The 13,624-nt window shown below is 38.1% G+C and overlaps 1 long non-coding RNA gene across 2 annotated transcripts in view; it reads right to left on the reverse strand.

The window, feature by feature from the left end:
- LOC136115329 (uncharacterized) overlaps positions 1 to 13,624 on the reverse strand; it is a 30,982-nt gene that overhangs the window by 12,124 nt on the left and 5,234 nt on the right. For both annotated transcript variants that reach the window (XR_011736537.1, XR_011736536.1), the window contains exon 2: positions 3,511 to 3,632. This is a non-coding gene — a long non-coding RNA (uncharacterized lncRNA). The remainder of the gene's footprint in view (positions 1 to 3,510; positions 3,633 to 13,624) is intronic.

Raw genomic sequence — 13,624 nt, forward strand, 5'->3', positions numbered from 1 at the left:
CTGGCTGCTGAAGAAGAATCTGCTCCCATCATAACTGTCCCAGGAGCCACAGGAAGGGAGTGCTATGCTAATGTCAGCAAGTCATACCTTGAGAGAACACTCAGGAGTTACCCAGGTTCAGCTCCAGAGCTTCCTGCATCCTTTGCTTTCTATGAGTTCCCCTTCATAAGGAACACTTGCAGGCTGTATTTAATCTTCAGGGCCAGAGAGGGCTATCACTATTAATCATTCTCACATTACACTGGCTATAAAACTGAACTTTGTAAGCCCTGCAACAAGCCCCACCATTTGTGATATTAATTCAGGTTTTCTAGCAAATAATCAGACCTCATCTCAAATATCTTCCTAATATTAAAAACATAGACAGAATTCAAAATGAGCATGCTGAAATGTTTTTCTACTGTTTTCCAGTACACTATCAACTGCCTAGTTCCCCAATTGAAACTGTTTGTTACCCTTTTATTTATTCCAAATGTTGTGATTATCAGACTCTGTTAAAGATTGTATCTACAGTACTGAACTAGACAACACCCAGAAACATCCCTGAAGACTAGAACGTGCTTGTCTGTACAAGAGAATTCTTAAAATGTTGCCTAAAACAATTTAGTCACGTACCTCTCACAAAGAATTCATGAGTATGATTTGTGAGGTACAATGTTCCCACAACTATTCCTAAAAGGTAGTTTGTACACAACCACCCTATTTTTGGAGGATAAGAAAGTTTACTAACATATGTCCATGGCACAAACTGCTAGTTAGTCCCAGTGCATGGGAGAGGTTTTAATTTACTAGTATAGACAAAGTCTTGATTTAGATAGCTAGGAGATTCTTATATAAGTATGTAGAGGTCGAAACTGACATTGTTCATTTGCTGGCCAACATTATTTGGGCAGATGTTGAAAACATTATTGAGTCAGATCCAGGGAAATCCTGTATGGCTCATGAGGGCTACTGACTATTCTAAAATCCAGCTTCAAGAAAAAAATGCTCTCTGTAGTCTCCAAGGAGAGAGGAAGCACAAGATTATATATGAATGTGATAATAATATTAAAAAAACATTCAAATGCAGTGGTAAGAGAGTTCATTTTAGAGTGAACAAAGTACCAGTGAATATAAGAAATGTCACAAAAGCACTGGCAGCCAAATGTTAATTGCAAAACATCATGTTGGAGAACCACGTTCAAAGGAGGAGCTAGAGAGGCTAATGGGAGAGGTAAAGAAACAAGCAATAAGGACTCATCACACCTTTATCTGTCTTCCTCCTTCTGTTTTGTATCATGTGTGTATTATTTGTAGCAATGATTGGAAGCCTGCATCTACTCATGTCATTGCAGGACATACCATATTCCAAAATGTACATTTTTACAGAGCTTATATCACTGCTTTCCCTCCTTCATACCTTTCAAATTGCAGATGTTCCTGCTAGAAAACAGGCATGTTTTCTATCAAAAACATCTATAAAGCAAAATATGTCTTTACACAAGAAAACCGCACTTCTTTTGGAAGCCCAAATACCTGAAATTATTTTTCATCTACTGTTGCAAGAAAACTGCAAAGTGCTCTATAAAAAAAAAAAAATAAAAATAAAAAAAGAAGTGAAGTGAACACATTAGCAAATTTTTCCATCATTCTTTTGTTGAGGAATTGGACTGAAACAATAAAATGTACCCAGCAATGGCATCAATTTAGCAGAAAAAATAATCTCAAGTCTGAGTCTTGTCACAGCCAGTTGCTGTACATTGTCAGAGCCAGCTGTATATTACTGAGTGTTCTCACAGCCAGTTGCTCTATACAGGTATTTATATCAGCAGAGATCTGTGCCACAATCAGAGAAGCTAACAGGAACTAAGAAAGCAATAAGGCTGAAACAATTAGGCTGAAAACAATTAGTCACTGGGCTAGTTGGCCTGATGAAAAGCATTGGGACTGTAAGAATCTTACTGGCCAAGCTCTGACAGTTACAGTTCCTCCACACAAGTCTTTAAGGCTAGCTATTTGTTAGGCTAAAGAGTGCCTATTCTATTCTACATGAATGAAGGAACGGAATGGCTTGTGACTAGTGAACATTTCCAAGTATCTAATAATACTAGCTGACAAATGAGTTCACATGTACTGCTCAGCTCCATGAGTAGTGAACACTTGCAGCTTCTGCTGCTTTTGAATGAACCTGAGTACTCAGCACATTTGAAGAACAACATGAGGTCCTGTCCTCAGTGAAGGACCTTGCTATTGAACTCTTTCTTGTTTATCTGTAGTGAGCACATCCAAATGAGCACATGCAAAACTAACAGCTGATTTGAAAACCGTAAGATTTCAATTCTCTACATTTTAGTTTCTTAGCTTCTTAAAGCCCAGCAACAGTAATGATGAATTTAGTTACTTCATCATTATATAATATTCAAATACCAAACCAAGAATAAGACCCATCAACTGTAGGAATACAGGGCTGACTCAAACCTTCCTCTTTACCAGGCCTGGATTTGTTCCACTGGATCATTTCTTGCGGACTCTATCACTTCCTTTCTTCATTCACCTTTCTCCTTTTTTCAAAATGTGGGACAACATGTCTGCTAGAAAAGCCCTTTTTGAAATTTCACATACCTCCCTGAGAAAAGCTGCCTTTCTCCAAAAACTTCCCTAAAGTACTTATAAATCTTAAGCACAAAACTGGTCACAAAAGCCTGAATGGATTGTTATGCGAGATTATGTGAAATGAATTGGTAAACAAATAAATAATTACACAGCTGTCAAACAAAATAATAGTTAAGAATTCTAAGCATTATTTCTCTTAATACCACATTTTCAGGTACTTGCATATTAGCTGTTTTGGGAAAGGAAACAACACAAAGCAAACTACACAAGTACGCAAAGTACTTGTGTGAAAATTATGAAGTCCAAAGGAGACTTCATACTGCTATCAACTTATGCAGGCAAGGAAGGAGAATGACTAAATCTGCAACACAATATAACTGAAATATCCATGACCATATTTGAAGGGATCTCAACAATAAACATTATGTAATGGGAAGATAAGTGAGATCAGATAAAAGGCTAACAATAGTTTTCACTGTATATGAATATTAAACTGCATGTAACCTCAAGAAAAAAAAAAAAAAGAGAGAGAGAGAGAAAAAGAAAGAGAGAGAAAAAAAGAGAGGAAAAAAAAAAAGAAGAACTGTAATAAGCCTGACAAGTATAACCACCACAATATTACTGTTTACCGGGAAAAGCTGTATCAGAATATTCTGGAGGTGGTCTGGCACTACTGAAAGCTTTCCCAAATGTGAAATAAACTGTGTGACTACTGCTCTGTTAAGGTAAGCTACCACTACTGAAAAAGAAAAAATGTATCTTTTGGAAGATGTACTACAACAATAAATCACTTAGTCAAACAAATTATTACCCTGGATCCACCTTAAAGCTTTAGAAATGTAGGATTCTATGTGTGGTTAAAAAAAAAGAACAGAACAGTTAATGCTTCTCAAAGTCATTAATTAAGAATCCATATACCTTGTAGCTTTCCCAGCCACGAAGCAGAGTTAGCATTTGCTTGGTTTCCCTTGAGCTGTCTTCTCAAATTTACCATTTCTCAGTCTGTTGAGCTGCTGGTCTCATTGAGTGGTGTTCATGATCTGAATGTAGGAGTAAATAAAAAGACAACAGATTAAAAGATATGTTGGATCTGATTGCTCATTATGAATAATGATTATCTAACAAACAGGAATACTTTACATACTAGTATATTTCCTATCAATATTTCAAAGTGCTTCACAAACATACCAGGATATCAAGCAACAATGCATAACTCCTTAATGACAATTATTTTCTCTATCAGGAACATTAGATCCTTCTCTTTATCAAATAGTAGCACAGACAGACAGGAGTATCTCAGGAAAGCCTGATTTTCTGTACACACACACATAAAAAAAAAAAAAAAAAAAAAAGAAAAAGAGAACGATGCCTGCCTAATGTTAGAAACAGAGGCAGTCATTATGACAGAGAGAAAATCAAAGACTCCATATCACTGAAAGGCTAGCCAAAATCCCCATCTCTGATTAAATATATAATAACATATAAACACTTTTATGTTTCCCTTAGGTAAAATGAATAAAATGAGCTACAGAGCTGACAGCCTGATGTCGCATCTGCATTCAGTGCACAGAAAACTCTGACAGAGTCTAGACATGATATATTCTTGCCATTAGTGATTATAATACTTAACTGTTCTACATTGATACATCTGTGTGATCAGGAAAAAAAACAAACAAACACCAAAAAAACCTACTTTTTGCATAACAATGTGAGTTTTCTTAAGGATTGCCAAGGCCACCAGCTAGTTAGAGGTTTTTTTTATAAAATCACTTTAATATCACATTTCAATTGTTCCCTTTAGAAGAAAAACGTTCTTTTCAAGACATTGCAGTATCTTTGTAAGAACTTAAACTGCAATGATGAAACTGCAGCATGAGGCAACATTAAGAAGAAAATTAAGATGCAATCTTGCAAATAATGTCTTAATGGCTCAAAATTAATTATTTAAGAGTCACACAACCGTTCTTCTCAGTGATGGCTAAGACAATGAATGCCTTATTTCCTCGAAGTATATTAAAAGCCTTAACATAGATCAGAGTCTTGGGTTACTGTACACATAACTTCAGGGGGTTTTAACAAAGCTCTTCAAGACCAAAATCTACTCACACATAGTAGCTCAAATGGGGAAGTTAAAGCTTTAAGTCAATTAAAACTGTCATAGCATTTTAAAAACTAAAGCCTATGAAGTTGATGCAAACTCTAGAAAGGGTTAGAAATACTAAATCATATCTTAATTATGTCTTCTAACTAAAGGAAAATCGATTCCAAATATTACTCAGTTATCTCCTTTATTTCCAAGGTTTTAATCAAGACTTTGTCTTTAAAGAATTTGTTCATCATACAACTCTAGAACGCAGCAGTTCCCATAGCATCTCACAAGACTGATTATTGGTGCATTATTAATTACTATCAGTAATGCTTATTCTACTTCCCTTTTTACTCAAGTCATAATGAATGAACTATGATCTTTCTTTCCTGAATTATATTTCTTAATCAAGCTCCTAGTTTTAGAAGGATTCTCCTCAATCCCTCAAGAACTATTGTAACTGATACAAAGCTAAGACCCTTATTTGATGTTCTCATTGTATCTATACACAAATTTGAAAAGTTTCAATAGCAGGCATTTCAGAGACTGGCAAGATCTCACCATAAATCAAAAAATTATTTATCAACTAGCTATTAACTTTGCTATTACTCTACAGCAAAAAAACTGTCCTTCCTCTTCCTCTTAGAGCACAGCAGCAGTAGCACCACACTGGCCTCAGAGTTTCGCTAAACACGATACATTATTGCAGGGAAAAGCTACTCAGTTTACACCAAAATCAGAATGGAAGTAATTTATTAACAACAGCAATCAGTGAGCTGTATATTTAAGATTCAGTAGTACAAGTAAACCACAGTATTAGATGTATATAAAATGCTAATAAACCACAATATTAGATGTGCAATGTTTACACAGTTACATATGTACATCTCTTTCTCACAGGACCTGTGAGTATTTACAAGCACACACGCCTCAGCTGGGAGTGTTGGCTCCCCTCCTTACACATCCCCTGCTAGAGGTGTGGGTGCTCCACCTTTCTGTGTATCTGTGCAGCTCTCTACAGCCTGCTGAATCACAGCTTCATATATGCACACCCTAAGTGTAGGTACACATTGTTGCAGCCTGTGTTGACATTTTGCCACCTGGATGCAGACACCTCACAGCATCCAGAAGGGAGGATGCTTCTTGCTTAGGCAGAGGTTTTGATGCCAGCAGAGCAACTTCTCACTGTGTCAAACCACATTCTGAGTACTGTTGTCTCCAGCCTAAGATCTCTCCCTCTTCATTACAAATTTCCATGCTGCTTTTGTACAAACAAACAAAACAAAACAAAATTCATCTTCCTCTTCCTGCACACCAGCAGAATACTTCTCATCTAGGTTTAGATGTCTGCATCTGAACTAGTCACCTGAGTCCTGTAGCAGGTTTTAGATTTCTGCTTTAGGATGAAATAAATCATGTTAAACATGCATGTTTTTCTCCACTGATGGGAAAAGGAGTTTTGTCTTCTAGTTCAGATGTAAATCCAAGTTGTATAATTAAATGTACACAAGCACAATCTGATCTCAAATGTTTACAAGAAGTTGTTTGGTCACTTTTGCATGGCCTTCTGTCTTTGTCCAGACTAAGAGAGCTAGAATTTTAAGGTTTTCTAGTCCTCTGCTGCATGTCCTTCTCCACTTTTTCCTCCCGCCCCTAGCCCTCACTACCATTCAGCAAAGTCAACTTATATCACAAAAAGAGAGCAACACTAACACCTGCCAGTACTGTACTGGTCAGATACATTACCGGAACTAATTTCTTTATTTCAACACAAGACTTACTACAAAAGCTCATCCATTTCAGGCATTCTTTAAAGTTCTGTTTCCTAATACAACCTTTCAGTCACTGACGACTATGCACACTTCTATAAAGACTCTTGCTATGCTATTTTTTGCAGGTTGCAGGCTGAAAAGTTTTTTTTCAATATAAATTTGAGTACTGATTAATTATGTAATGGAAAAGAAGGCTGGGAGAATTTTAATGCCGGCCTACAGATGGGTGGTATGTTTCCAAGTACTGCAAAAAGAAATTCCTACGTGGTATTATCACAATAGGCTTTAGTGAGTATGTGCTTGATGGTATTAATGTAATATCTTTAAAGGTGGTATTTAATATCTTTAAAGGTGTTCTAAATTATTGTCTTCATATTAATAGATATATTTAATAGAATATAAGCAGTTCATCTTCAACTGAATGCTAATTCCAATATGTTCCTTCTGACTTCCTGCATCATACCAGATACAAGACTGTAAGGCATGTAATGCTAACTACTTTTATGCTTACACATTCAAATATTCTGTTAAAATTAAAATTAGATTGAAGAGGTGCCTTCTACCTGCCATGACACCACCAAAGCAAACAGTTATTTGTTTCCTTTTGCTTTCTTTTTCCAGGCCAAATGTCTTGCTAGTGTACTATTCTTCTCCACAAATAGAAGAGCCATCTGTATTCACATAACATGCTGGAAAGTGTGTAATCTGCAGTCCTGAAGAAGGGAAGCAGGGAAATTTGAGTGATTGCACCACTTACCACAGATTTGATACCACTGAGTAGATATGTTCTCCCATAAATGGAAAAGAAACACACTGATAAAAATGGAAAATAGGAAGTGAATGTTCTTGGGTTTGGCATAACTGTACTTACGGCAAATTTAAAGCAAGTGGGAGATAGTAAATTAAACAAAACTTAGTGAACTAAACCAAAAAGAGAAGCAAAATACATGTGTTTGAAGAAGAAAACTAGAGAATATGGTTAAAGGTAACATGTCCTTTCACCATTTATTCTCCTATTTGCCATCTTCACTTGTTTTGAAGCAGAACTGACGTGTGAAAGCCTTCAACTTTTGTTTTAAAGCACACTCTTGCAATGACAGTAAGGACAACTGTAATTCACATACAGAATGAAAAGCATTTGATCTACCTTAAAAGAAATCTGATAAATTCCATTTCATAACCTGAAAGATATCTCAATATAAATTATATACTTCTGTTGTAAATCTATTTTAACATAATCATTTAAAGCCATTATTATCTATGATCAGGACTGCTTCTAACATAACAGTGATTCTAGGTCAGGGCAAAGTCTAGTGATTCATCAAGGTTGGTATTCTGTCTCCAAGAGAGCACCCAAAGAATAAAGAGAACAATATGGCATGTAGTAGGACCTCTCCCAAATGATCTCCTAACCTCCAAAGACATGTTACATTGGGACTTTCTCAAACAGAGGTGTCTTTGTATTCAACAGGTATTGGTGGATTTTCTTTCCATGAACTTGTCCACTCTTCTTCTGAAGGCATGTAAACTTTGTAGGGTGAATTTGTCGAGCTTCTTGCAAAAAAACTACAGGCGCTAAAAGAAAGCAAAGAAACAAGTCTCCTTGCTTGCTTTGCATGAAGTTTCTGTTAGCTTCAACAGATCCTCCTCAACTTTGCAAATTGGAAATGTGTAAACAAGAAATCCCTAATGCACCATCCTCAGACCACTTGTTTTAGCTTCCTATTACCTTTTCACAGAGTAGTCCTTTCTTTAGGCTGAAGAACTCTGATTTGCCTAATTGTTCTTCCTACTGTAGCCACTTTATACTTTAGATCATCCTTTTACACTTTCTTGGAACTTTTTCCAGTTCAGCTGTAGCTTTTTTAAGAGGAAGGGATAACAACTGTTAAGCACTAAATTCATGTTCTCAAAAAACGTGTTGTAAACTGAAGATCTTGTTTCTGAATGAAGATGGGCAGCTCAAAATCCAATGTATTATGTGTAAAGTTGGAGGTGTTTTTATTACAAAAACACAGAATGGTTGGAGTTGGAAGAGACCTCTGGAGATCATCTAGTCCAACCCACCTGCTGGAGCTGGTTCACCTAGACGAGATTGCAGAGGAATGTGTCCAGGTGGGTTTTGAATGTCTCCAGAGAAGAAGACTCCACAATCTCTCTGGGCAGCCTGTTACAGCACTCTGGCACCCTCAAAGTAAAGAAGTTTCTCTGCATATTCAGATGGAACCTCCTTTGCTTCAGTCTGTGCCCATTGCCCCTCATCCTATCGTTGGGCACCACTGAAAAGTCTGGTCCCATCCTCTTGACATCCATATTTATAAACATTGATAAGATCCCCTCTAAGCCTTCTCTTCTCCAGGCTGAACAGACCCAGGATGTCTAGTTGCACGACTTCCTCACCTGATAAGAAAGGTGCTGTAGGCCCCTCATCATCTTCATAGCCCACCTCTGGACTCCCTCCAGTAGTTCCTTGTCCTTCTTAAACTGGGGAGCCCAGAACTGGATGCAGTACTCCAGATGTGGCCACACCAGGACAGAGCAGAGGGGGAGGACAGCCTCCCTGAACCTGCTGGGCACACTCTTCCTAATGCACCCCAGCTATCATTGGCCTTCTTGGCCACAACAGCATATTGATGACTCATGATCGACTTGTTGTCCACCAGAACTCCCAAGTCCCCTCTGCAATGCTTCTTTCCAGCAGGTCCAGCCCTAACCTGTACTGGTGCCTGGGGTTATTCCTCCCTGGGTGTAGGACCCTACACTTGCCCTTTTAAAACTTCATCAAGTTCTTCTCTGCCCAGTCCTCCAGCCTACTCAGGTCTCGCTGAATGGCAGCACAGCCTGTTGTTGTGTCACCCCTTCCTCCCAGCTTGGTGCCATCAGCAAACTTGCTGAGTATTCACTCAGTCTCTTCATCCAGGTCACTGATGAACAGGTTGAACAGGACTGGACCCACTACTGACCCCTGGGGAACCCCACTAACTACAGGCCTCCAACCAGACTCTGCACCATTGATCACAACCCTCTGAGCTCTGCCATCCAGCCAGTTCATGATCCATCTCACCATGCACTCATCCAACTCGCACTTCCTGAGCTTGCCTATGAGGATGTTGTGAGAGTTGATGTCAAAAGCCTTGCTGAAGGCAAGGCAGACAATGTTCATTGCTCTCCTCTCATCTACCCAGCCAATCATACCATCGTAGAAGGCTATCCAGTTGGTCAAACATTATTTCCCTTCGATGAACCCATGTTGACTGCTTCTGATAACCTTCTTTCCTCCACATGCTTGGAGATGATGTCCAGACTGAGCTATTCCATCACCTTTCCAGGGATGGAGGTGAGGTTGACTGGTCATCCTACTTGGCCTTTTTGAAGACTGGAGTGATGAATGATTGTGAATATCACAATTCATTTCTCAACATTTCCCACCTCAACCTCCAATCACTGTCTCAAAAATTTATTGTGAAGATAATCAGAGATGGTCTGTGAGTGCTAGGCAGTGTTTTTTAACCCTGCACTGTTAGTCTCCTTGAAATAAGAAGCTTGTGCTAACTCGTAGCTCATGGACTCCAAAAATTAATAATTAAAAGTCAGATATTCTTGCAGGATTTCCAGAACACTAGTCTCTGACTTTGCTGATTAATGAACTAATTGCAAAGCAGTTTCATACAAGCTTACATTCTACCCTGTCACTGATTCTGTTTGGCTTCATCCCAAAGTTAAAGCTTTTGACATTCTGCCTAAAAAGTTGTGGCTTATCTACACACACATGCTTTTATCTTCCTCTCTCTCCTCCTCCTTCTTTCCTTCAAGGCTGCAAAAATCTCCATAAATACTTTTATTCCCTTAATTTCATTTCATGTCCATGGATTTGGTTTTGTCTATATAATTTCTTTCATATAGCCTTTATCTTCCTATTCTCTTTCATAATACTGTCTTCTGTAAATGTCTCATTTGTCAGTTTGCTTTTTGTTTGCATCTTAAATATTTCACATATTTTTTTATAATGAAAACTATGTCTTGCGTCTTACATTTGCTGTGCAAACACCACAGAAGAAGCCATTTAAACATTTAACAAGGAGTCTTGCCTTATATTGCTTTTGCTATGTTTTTATTATGTTAACACAGTGCTCTGGAACTGAGTCAGACAGGCCCTACTAGATTCATTCCTCACCTGATGTAGTGGGAGTTGTGTCTGCTTACTCCATAAATGGATATGGATTGTTCAGATCAATACTTAAGCAGGCTTGCAGAATTTGGGTGCCAAGCGCCCCAAAATCTGGGCTTTACTAATCAAATCCTCTGAGTCCATAGTTTCATTTGAAGTATGATTAAATTCAAAATATAGGAATCAATCGAGTAAATGCAAATGTCTGAAATGTAGATATATGAACTAGTTGTCTAGACTCTCTTTACAATCACAACAGGGAGATAAGCACTTTTCTGCTATGATTCATCTGACCTTTTAGAAATGTATGAGATCAACTGACCCCTGCAGGCACTTGTTTCACTGCTAGTACTATAAAAGACTAAAAGACTTTTCAGATTATGCTATTTCAGATGTCCCTTAAGCAACTATAAGGGGAATCCAGAATGAATAGCCCAGAAGAAGATGTCTGCAATAAAAAGGCCTTAAAGTTAGTAGGACGAATACCACACAAAACACTTCAGCCTGAATGTCACAGACATACAGATAGGAAGCTTTTCTGAACACTTGTTTGAAAGGTATTTTAATAGCAACCAAAGTTTTTCTTACAGTCTGAATTGGGGGTGATAGTGCTTCAAAGACTAGAAATCTTTCTTCATTGGCAGAGAGAATTTTTTTTTATTAACTAGGTGCCAGACAATTTGAAGAAAAAATCTGTCATAATGAATCGTATTCTGCATCTAAAAATGAATGCCAACAATTCACTCTAAAACTTAGAAAGGTACTTTTAGTGTACACTCATAGACCATCTAGACCAGGGATGTCAAATCCATTTTCACCGAGGGCCACTCCTGCATTTATACTGTCCTAAAATTACATTCGGCCCTTTGAAGACAACCACGAGCCTGATGTGGTCCCCAGTGGAAATGAATTTGACACCCCTGATCGAGACCATCTAATTAAGTTACTTTCTTCCTTTCAGTTAATGATATTTCACTACTCTTTGTCAACATATATAATGTAATGTAATGTAATATACTATACTATAAACATTCCAAAAACACTTAATCTGATTTTCACAAAAAAGGAAGGGGTAGCAGAGCCAGGATATTGCTACCACATATGTGATCCTAGGAGTAATCAAGAATAGTTGCTTATATCAAGTTTCATCTTGTGGCTGCCAAAAGAGCAACAGTTAGCACTAAGCTCCAAACTCAAGAAAATTCTACAGCTCTAAAAGTTATCCAAAACACTTGCTCATACTCTATGTTGTGATATAAGGGAGAGGGACCAACTGACTAAAGTGAAATTTGTTGCTTTGTCATCCTGGCGAACACAGTGAGATAATGGAGGGTGGCTTTTAGACAGCTTTGTGTTCCCATACACCTTAAGCAATCCAAGCTCAAGCTTCAGCCTAGTGTATATTCATCCCAGTACACACTTGGTCCTGGTACATGTGTGGAGAGAAATCCTATAGCTGAACGTCACAATACCTCTTGCAGAACATCTCAAGTGGATTGGAGAGTTTTCAGAGCTCTTTATAGTATTGAAGCTCCTTTAAAGCTGAATATAAGAGCTGGGGGGCCAGGTTGATGAGCAGTGGACAGAATATGAACAAATGAGGATTCAACACGTAAAGCTGATTTTTCCTTTCTGTACTGACTGAATTCTACAGACTGCTGCATATTATGTTCGTGTATTTAAATCCAGCTCACAAGCAGAGCTGCATGTTATGTTGCCACCTGGTGTAGAGTTGATGTAAAAATCCTTGCTGATTCCTGTATGAGCAAAGGCTGGCACTGCAGAGGCACATCTCTACATGGTCCATCCTGGCAATGTCGTCAGCTCCCTTGCTTGCTGACTCACGTCTTGGGAAGAAACCAGTTCTGAGGAAAGAAACTGTCCTTCAGCCTGCGATGATGCGGAGCAGGCAAGCACAAGGACTGCAGAACTTGCCTGAGAAGGGGAGAGAGGGAATGAAGGCTACAGGCAAAAGAGTTGGAAGCATTCGCACCAGAGTGCAAATGTACGTGTTTACAGCTCTCAACAGCCAACGTGTTGATCCTGCCATAAGATGCTGGAGAGATGCTGAAACATTATGACTGTTATACAATCACTCATATAAATGGGCTGCTCTTAGAGGGAGGATGGAAGTCTGCTTCCCATTAATCATTTCAAGCTTTTCTTGCATGTCATTTGCCAAATGGATCTATGTTTCATAATGGAAACCTCATTCAAATAACCTGTCTAGTCTTCCTTCGCATAAAGAACCTCTTAAAAGTGCTAAAGCAAGTACAGCACATATATTTTTTTAAAGACAGCAATGAATACTACAACTATTATTTATAAGGATTATGTTTTCCTTAGGAACAGATCATTAATATAATTAAGCTTGGAAAACCTTTTACTTATTTTCAAATAAAATAATTTAATTGCTGCCAGCTGCTTTCCATAGACTCTTACAAGAAACAGTATTTTACCTTTCTTTAAAGCCCTACATGCTGCCACAAGGAACAATTACAAAACCAAAATCAGTATTCATTCTTCAGATACGATTTTCAATAGCAGATTTATGGGCATCCTTAACGCTAGTCTTAAAAGAAGCTGATGCTGTGCATTTTACGGTCTTTCAATATCCTGTAGCACAGTGGTGTTCTACTGCCCCTGAAGCAGAATATGTCACCACAAATATGTTGTACATGTGCACCCTGCCACTGAAAGATCTCCCGGGATATTGATCTTTAGATTCCCGATTAGAGAGACCTAACTGATCACATCTTCTCTACAGGTTAAAGGGAGTAGAGTAACATTGCCATAAAAATACTCCAGGTGTTTTTTTGGCAAAATTGCTGACAGATCTTTTTTGGACTGGTTCAAGAGTGTTTCTTATAGCAGGAACATACCCATGACTCCATGACTTATAATGCTGTTTTGGTTTATGCAGGGTATCCCCAGCATTGTAAGATTTTATCAAGCTGCTTGTATTTTTTTTCAATTCAGAAGTTTGCAACAGAAAATACTCTTCAA

The sequence above is a fragment of the Patagioenas fasciata genome, chromosome Z (genome assembly GCF_037038585.1).
Source record: "Patagioenas fasciata isolate bPatFas1 chromosome Z, bPatFas1.hap1, whole genome shotgun sequence".
NCBI lineage: Eukaryota > Metazoa > Chordata > Aves > Columbiformes > Columbidae > Patagioenas > Patagioenas fasciata.